General features: G+C 36.5%; 1 long non-coding RNA gene across 1 annotated transcript; it reads left to right on the top strand.

Moving 5' to 3' along the window:
- The first annotated feature begins 2,060 nt into the window (after window positions 1-2,060).
- Window positions 2,061-6,378, top strand: LOC142052148 (uncharacterized). The gene is made up of 2 exons (XR_012658739.1): window positions 2,061-2,236; window positions 3,622-6,378. It is a non-coding gene; the product is annotated as an uncharacterized LOC142052148 (long non-coding RNA).
- The last annotated feature ends 2,248 nt before the right edge of the window (window positions 6,379-8,626 follow it).

The raw sequence follows: 8,626 nt of genomic DNA, 5'->3' as shown, positions 1-8,626 counted from the left end.
GAGGTAAGCACCAGGAAAGGATTCTGGGTACTTGGCCTATTAAGCTTGCTTCTCAACATCTTTTATTGGGTACTTTCAAAGGCAGAATACTGACTGTCTAATCAAACCTGATATTACTGTCCATACGTTATCCATTCAGTGAAGATTTACATATCTTATTGCCCACCACTACCTACATTAATGTAACCATTCCTCCTTGCTCACAGTCTTCATGATTACGGAGGTTCCCATTTGCTCTTCTATTATTACAATTTTAGTCTGTGGTTCAGTGGGTATTCAGGTTGGAGACCCATTTTACAATGCACTGTAAAATCATGGCTGCTCCCTGAGAGCGCTTATATTTGACAAAACGTGACAGATGGATCAGGCAGGCATATGGGATGTGAAGTTGGTAGTGAGAAAGGCTAATGGAGTGTCTGTAGTTGTTAAATGAACCAAATACTGTGCTTTGAACTTCAATGGCAGTGTATAAGCAAACCTGAATATTTTAAATAGGAGGAATCTAGTGAAGTGCCGCATGATATCAAACTGCTTAACGCTTTTTGGATTTCCATATTTCAGTAGTGCTTGGGATTGACTTAAGCTGGGTTGCACACTTTAAGACCTTCCCTTTCTACTGGAAGAGAATCAACATGGAAGAAAATAGTGCTATGCCAAATATGTAACAGTGTTTCTGCCCTGATCAGCCATAAAAGCTTTGGTGCAATCATGCTTGGACCAAGTCTAAGAAAGGATGAATTCCTTCTGGACTAAGAAGCCACATCACAGATTTAAAATACAGAACTGCTATTTGTAGTGAATGCCATTACCAGTCCTGCATGGGGATAGCTTGTGGATTTCTAAGCATCTTCAAACAGACTCCAAATGCAGTTGCCTTGCATTTCACAGATGATAAATTCATTTCTATTAGATGCTAAATCAGTAATAATGTGGTTAGCTTTATTAGCAGCTACTGATTTGGAATGAAAAAACCCACCAACAATTCAAACCACTCAAAATCACAGGGACTTGTTCTTCTCCTAACTTAGATTTTATGTCTGTAACTTAGCTTGCTGTTGAATGATGAACGTACTCTGGGTGTGGGAATGGAGATGTCATGTTTTCAATTACTTTCGTGTAAAATATTATATTTAATTATTCCTGATTTGTGGCACCAAAGATAGATGGATATTGTATTAAACCATTTATTGTTGCTATTATTTTTTCTTTTACAACTCAGTAACACTAGAGATGTAGCTGTAGTCACAGCTGGTGACCTATTTAGTAATCAGACTCAAAGGGAGGATGCAGATGCAGTAACTTTGCTCACTTCTTTTAAGATCATGTTAATCTGGGAATGCTCAGTGCCTCTTAGCAGCTCATCGCTTTTAGTTGTTTTACTCTTGGTTAGGAGATAGGTATGAGCTTAGTAGGACAAACTTTACTGGAATGCTGTTATTATGTACTCATATAATATGAACTCTGCTTTCCAGAAATGTGTTTTCATCAGCTGTCAGTAGTACGACAACTCCTGTAACGCACAATATGAAGGACTTCTTTCTCAATCGATCCAGCTACAGAGTGGATTTTCTTAGACTATTCTGCATAGATAGTTAATTTGGAAAATATTTTTCTGTCTGGGTAAACTAATAAGAGATCAGATATTTAATTTGTAAAGGATCCATGTTTGGCTACACTTAGCTATGCTGTTCTTGGTGCAAATTAGTGTAAGGTGAGCAAAGTGTAAGTGTTAGTGGTGTCCAAAAGGGATACCTCCTGACTCCCCTCCACTGCTCCCCAGCTGCATGCTCACATATACCAGGCACAGAAGAGAAGTCCCCAGATCAACTGCCTGCTCTTCTCACTTACAGCTATATAAAGCCATATAAAACTGGCCTAGCTCTCATGTGAAAGGTGACCCTCAGATGGTGGCTTCCGCAGCTTTTGGCATGTTTGGGAGTTGTTACTGAGATGGTCTTACCTGTGGCAGCGTTCACAATTGTTACATGTAGAAGGCTGACCGACTGTCTCCTCTGATGCAGGGGCATAGGCAGCCACATAAAATACTGACATTGCTGGCTTACACTTGGCCTCATATATTGCAGCCAAGGTACGAAGACGTGGCCACCCCCTTGCTCTCACTCTCTGCTGGTCACACCATGTAGGAACACAGCTGGGCTGGCGTCCAGGGAGTCTTTGGTACGTGGTGATCCCTTTTTGCTTTGGGAATCTCCCCATAAGCGACAGGCTCAAGAAGGTAAGAACCTCATACTTCAAAACTATGACTCAGGTCCTTGTCTTGTGTACAGACAGAAGGTCCATTTATTTCAAACACTTGTAATATCTAGGGAGCTGAAGTATAGCTCTATTTCAAAGTATCTGGTTAGGTGAAATTATTAAAGAAAACAGTTTTGAAAACGACAATAGGATTCCCGTTGAGCCACGCCATCATAAAATTGGTTTGATGAATCGTCTATGGAGAAAAAATCTGCCTTGTTCCTTTTTCATTATATTACTGAATATAAAGAAATAATTCCCAGAGAATGAAATTCCAGCCTTTTGCAAAGATAGTGTATATAAATAGTATGAAAAATAAACTGTCAAAATTTTTCAAAGCAGTACTCAAGGTTCAAAAGTCTTAAATACCTGAGCCAGGACTCTATTGTTCTATTAACAAATATTATTTGTTTATCAAGAGGGTTGGCATATGAAATAACCAAAATAGCAAACCAACTTTCTACTATGAAAACATAAAACCTTATTAAATTACTATAATTTTCATAGGAAGAAAAAGAATTAAAATATATTAAAACATTTTCAGTTGGCATGTGACCCCACAAAATGCTAAAAATATCTTGGAAGAAAACCAATTCCAAAAAGAATCAGAACTAAATACAAATCTAAAGCTTACTCCATTTGAGTGTGCTGTCTTTTGGTGTAACATCATCTCAGTGACACAAGTAATCCTCTTTTGATCTTCAGTTCAAAAATTTTATTAATTATACCTCAGTACTGGCATCTAGCATGCTAGTAGTACCTCTTCTGTGTTTTTCAGAACTTGAATTTTCCCATCTTTTTTGTAATTAAAGTGTATTAAAATATAGCTTAAATTCTGTATTAGAGATTGTTTATTTGAAAAATGTATCTTGTGTACAAACCTTTACATTTTCATTTTAGTATTTTTAGTTGCTCAGTCCTATCTTTGAGTGCGGAAAACCCTTTTTAAGCATATTGCTCTTCAGTGCAGTTTTAGGCTAATAAAAAACTAGGACAAGAGATGGTTGTGTTACCTCTGTCAATGTAGATACTAATGGAAACATTCACTCTAGATCTGAAAGCAGAGAAATTGCAGGCAGACAGAGGATGCCCAAATAAAAAAGTAATATAGTTTTTAATTTCATTAATTCCCTTGACAGTAGAGCATTTCAATGACCTAGATGGGCTAAGAAATGGAGGTCTAAAATATTTTATTGATTTACCTATATTTAAGGATCAATCATATGCAAAGTTCTTTGTCCACTGACTGCTTCACTGAAACAAAAAAAGTTGGTTTTTTTAGACTTTGGTACCCATCTTCAAATTAAAATGATTGCATATTTGATTCATTCATATCTCTTAAAATACTTTTTTTTTGCTTTGTAGATGGAATTGGATTTAAGAAATGGAGCAGACCTAAAGAAAAACTTTACAGAAGTTGCGTATGGCATCAGCAGTCACTAAGGAGATCTACTCAGCTCATATAATCCAAATGAAAGAAATAGTTCTGTACTGGCTTTCTTTTAATAGAATTTCTGAAAAAAACCCCAACAACCAACAAAAAAACCAAAAGAACGGGTCCAACTCCTTAGTATTATATCAGAACACAATTCTATCAGAATTAATAGATATGCTACCTTACTCCAGAGATCATTTTTTGGGAGAAAACAATTCTATACCTCTAATAGTCTGAGGAAAGAAGAGGACTATATTTACAGAAACAAGAAGTGACATTCTGGCATACATAATTTCTACTCTGTAGCAGCATACCAAGTGAAAAAGGAGGATATATTAACTATTGCTAAAGAAGACCAAAGCAAATTCCAGATTTAAATGTGAAACATATCAGATACATTAATACAGGAATGTAGGCAACTAAGGAGTATTTGGTTCAAAGTATATGTTAACCATGGAAGGCTTTAACTCAGATTTTGTAGTGAAATATATGGATTCATATGCTACATCATCATAATCTGAAAAGGTAAAAGTTAGAAGGGTGTTTTAACACACTGGCTTCATTCAAGAACTGTGGAAAACGAGTAGCATGTTTCAAATGCGTCACAGCATAACAGAAACTGTGAAACACACAGCAAAACAGGTAACTCAACTGCCTCATTGTTTCTTTTCTAAAATTCAGTTCCCATGATACTTAGGAATTGTACTGTTCGCATACTCTAGGTCTTACTGTGTTTTATGGAAATGTTAAGCATACAGGAATATAGGGTCAAACTTTCAACTTTAAATGAACCTAGTAAAAACTCAGTAATTTCTCATTTGCATCACTACAAATCAGAAACTTTCATTCTGGAAATTTGTGTGTGTGTATTGTTGAAATGCACATAATCACAGACCACCAACTCTTCATTAAGGATCCAGCTTTTCTGTACATCAAAAATAAACCACACCATGAAAGTCTCAGAACTCAAGCAAAGCCAAGGGCCTGGTTTGTGGTTTTCTCATAAATCAGAAATAAAGTCCAGGTTCATAAGCCTGTTGGGTAATTTGGGCTAAGTTTTGAGGGAATTTTGGAAAAGTATAGTTTTTAAAGAAAACTCTATGCAAATAATGGTTTTGACGTTCTCATTTTTTGGACACTTTTTAAATACTAACCTTGAAATAAAATTCAAGGAGCTCATAATAAAATAAAAGACGAACTGAACATCTTAAGTTAATTTTCAAATATATATTTATACATGCACGCTTGGCAGACACTCTGTATGCCATTTCAACAGTGAAATGTTTAGAAGATTGGGGCTTTTTTCCAGTACGAAGACTGATAATAATGTTTAAGAAAGAGAAGAAACATTTCCAGCATTGTGGGTTTTTTTTTCATAAATAATTAAATTATTGCAGTGGGGTGGGAGCAGACTGTTATTAAAAAATATTTTGGACATTTTCAATATTTTAAATATGCTTCTATGGACTAAGACTTTTCCTAAAGGCACTAGGAAATGCATTCAAGCAGCTGAGCCTATATGGGAATCTCTTTTCTCAGAAAAATAATTAGGTTTCAAAATTTTTATAGGTCTACCTGGGTATAAAATTTAGAAACATGCAACCTAGTGTTCATGTACTTCCATTTAGATAGAGAAATAAGTTGGTCATGGGCCTTTCACCTCCAGGAAAATGTTGAGGTATTGACTATATATTTCTCTGTCAATGTTTTACAGGGAAATTTTCCCAATTAAAACTTCTTGCATCTGGTAAGTTCCCATTACAACCAAAGGAATGACAATATAATCACTGAAAAGATTTAATGTAGATTGATAGAAATAGACAATGGATAATGGCAGCACATTGTTAGCCACTGAAACGTAAATACCATCTTCAAACACTTATTATTTGAAAATCTTTCTGACTTCATCTAATGCATTTGCAACCGAAAACCTCTATCTTAAAAAACCCAAACCCATCTCCTACTTTAAAAAAAAACCACAGCAAAACCAAACAAACCACAAGCCCCCAAACAATTCAAAATAAGTAACTACTGTTTTCCAGTAATAGTGCTGATATACGTGTCCTCTCTCAGATAAACACTCTGCAGTAGGTAGTAAGAATTACATGTGTACCTTAACGGAGGAATAGTCTTGGATTTCTTTAGGTCATCTTTCTCATAAAAAAGCTATTTTGTTTGCCAGTGCATTTATACTTGTCTTGTATCTCCTTATATTAGATGATTATATATGTACGTGGGCCTGAATATCTTGTTTGTTTTCACTCCTATGAGGCTCACACAAAGAGTGGTACTGTTGATACTCAATGAACCAGCCACTAAATTTGTAGTCCACAATGAGCCTGAGATCAATAACTAATTTTGAAAACTGATTAGTTTGCAGCAGGGAAGTAGACACAGTCCAAATCTTGCCAGAGGATATAATCAGCCAGTAAATAGCAATATTAGTGCTGTAGCTAATAGGCTGGGAACAGCAGAGGAATGGAGTATGCCCCAGCTTTCTGAAATAAAGGCCTTGACACAAAGGCCAATTCAAATTCTCTCTTTTTTTTTCTTTTAAGCCTCATGACTTGTAAACTGAACTTTATATTTTAATTTTTTGTGTTGGAATAAAGCTTATTTTTATCACATTCTGTGCTTGGTGACTAAGGAGTGTTTGTAAATGCAACCTAATAAAGCTTGCAAGTGCAGCCTTGGGTGATTATTAAAGAGCTACAGACATTTTTACAGATCTTTGCTGGTTGTGAACTCCAGATGTTTCCAACATGAAAAATGTTATGTTCTAACAGCTAATGTTGTATCACCAGCCATTCAGAAGATGTATCTTCTTATTATAGCTGCAATGTTGCTGTGGTGATAATTGTAAAAATGTGACCTAGAAGGAAGAAAACAAATGTATTTGGTACAAAAGAGGGTAGGTAGTGTATCAATTAAGTCAATGAATGGGAAGATAACAAAAAGGTAATAGGAAATTTAAAAATTATGCATGACTCTCGGATACCATATGATATATGGTAATTAGCACTTCCTTTTATTTTCATGCGGAATGCGTCCTCAGTTAGCTTTGTGGACAGACAGCACCCCGTCTACAAGCAGCTAAATGTCAGTACTGTCCAAAATTACAATGCTTTTCCTTTTCCACAAAGCCCATACATAAAAAGCATCCCTTCCCAAGTCTTGCTTACATATTTATCTTCCCCTTTCAAAGAACCCATGGGTTTGTAGGACTAATGTTTTATATTTTCTGTTTTGGTACTGAAGACTGAAATTGACCTTGAGAGCAGATACAAATAACTATAGGTTTTGAACAATCAATTCCTAACAAACTTAAAGGATTAGAATAGAGAGAGACTTCATGCAAGTCTGGCCATGGATTATTTGATGAACAGTCTATTCTTGGGATGACTACAATTCTGCATTTCTGACACGTCTAGCAGTGGTAAACCGTCTCAGGCTTTTCACGTGGGGAATCACAGGGCCTTTGGGGCTCGAACCATGGAAGGACCTGAGTCCTCTGCTACCTCTGCTGGCAGTCTGCTCATCACCTTGAGCTAGTTTTTCTCTCTGTCTGCTCATCCATTTCATCATTTGTTCGATGGGAATAACAGCACTGACCCTTTTTACAAAGAGCTTTTTTCAGATCGATGGATGAAGCATGCTGTTATTTTCTAAGCTCATACGCAGCCATATATGTGAAAAAACAGCGACTCCCATTATGAGGGTAATGATCAAATATCCCATCTTAAGTCAACTACTATTGCTGCTGCAGATTGCAAATGGTTTCCAGCTCGCAAGCAAAGAAAATTTCTGGTATGTGCTAAAGACATCACCATTATCATTCATCCCAATCAGCTTGATTAGACTAGAAACAAACAACAGGAAATCATCTATCTGTATGCGCATCAGCCCTGTTCCAGGAGTCCTTGTCACTGGAAAAGAGTGAAGCCTTGTGACTTGTCCTTAAATGCATATTCTCCATAGTTCTTTCGTACATATAAGGAAAGGAAGGAAACAGAGTAGATTACGTTTCTTATTAAATTTATATGTTACAACAGCATTCAACGTGCTTGGAAATAAATCACACAACAAAGGACAAAATTACGGAAAGAACTGGCACACTGTAAATCTCTTGATGCTTTCAGATAGAAAGTTATGCATTAGTCAAAACACTATTGAGATAAAGGCTTTCAAGAGATATTTTCAAACCGTATTAGTTGTCCTGTAGCTCTGCACTCACTCAGACTGGAAAGTAGCCAACGAGCATGGCTTGAAATCTGTTAGCTTATGTCTTGAGGGATTTTTTCCAGCTGTATTAAAGAATTAAGACTGAGCTCCCAACTCTCACTGCACTGCCTGCATGCTGATCCAGGGCAGCAAAGGAAACAGAGGCATGGTGAGGTAAAGGGATTAATCCAAGGTCAGACTGAAAGTTAAATGTGGGATTTAGGCATAGATGCTTGCTGCTTGATTATGTTGAAGTCAGAGAAAACAGTGAAACCCTTTTATTTTAACTTCAAAGAAATACAACTGGTTTGCACGTGGAAGTGCAACAGCGTGCTATTGTGGAAGGTTTTACATCAAGGCAAACCACAACTATGACTCAGACCAAAACAATCTCACATTAAACTTGTCCTAAACTTTGTTTCTCCACATGTATATACCTGGTTAAATAGATGGACTGAAGAATAAAAAAATCTAGGAAAGAAATAGAAAACATCAGCTGAAAAGGTAAAAATAAACAGAAAGAAAGCAAGCCTAGCTGGAACAAGCATCTCCAGAGGCTTACATTGCCAACAATTTGAATTAGACTGTGGGTTTTCCTTTGTAACATTTTTTCCTCTCCTTACTAGCTGAGCAAGTGCTAGTGACAGGCATGAAGAGAAACTGTATGAGGGAGACAAAGGTCAAGATAATGGTATTACTGTGCTAGTGCAAAGA

This window comes from Phalacrocorax aristotelis, chromosome 1, assembly GCF_949628215.1.
Source record: "Phalacrocorax aristotelis chromosome 1, bGulAri2.1, whole genome shotgun sequence".
Classification (NCBI taxonomy): Eukaryota; Metazoa; Chordata; class Aves; order Suliformes; family Phalacrocoracidae; genus Phalacrocorax; species Phalacrocorax aristotelis.
This window is presented reverse-complemented; position numbering and strand designations above follow the sequence as displayed.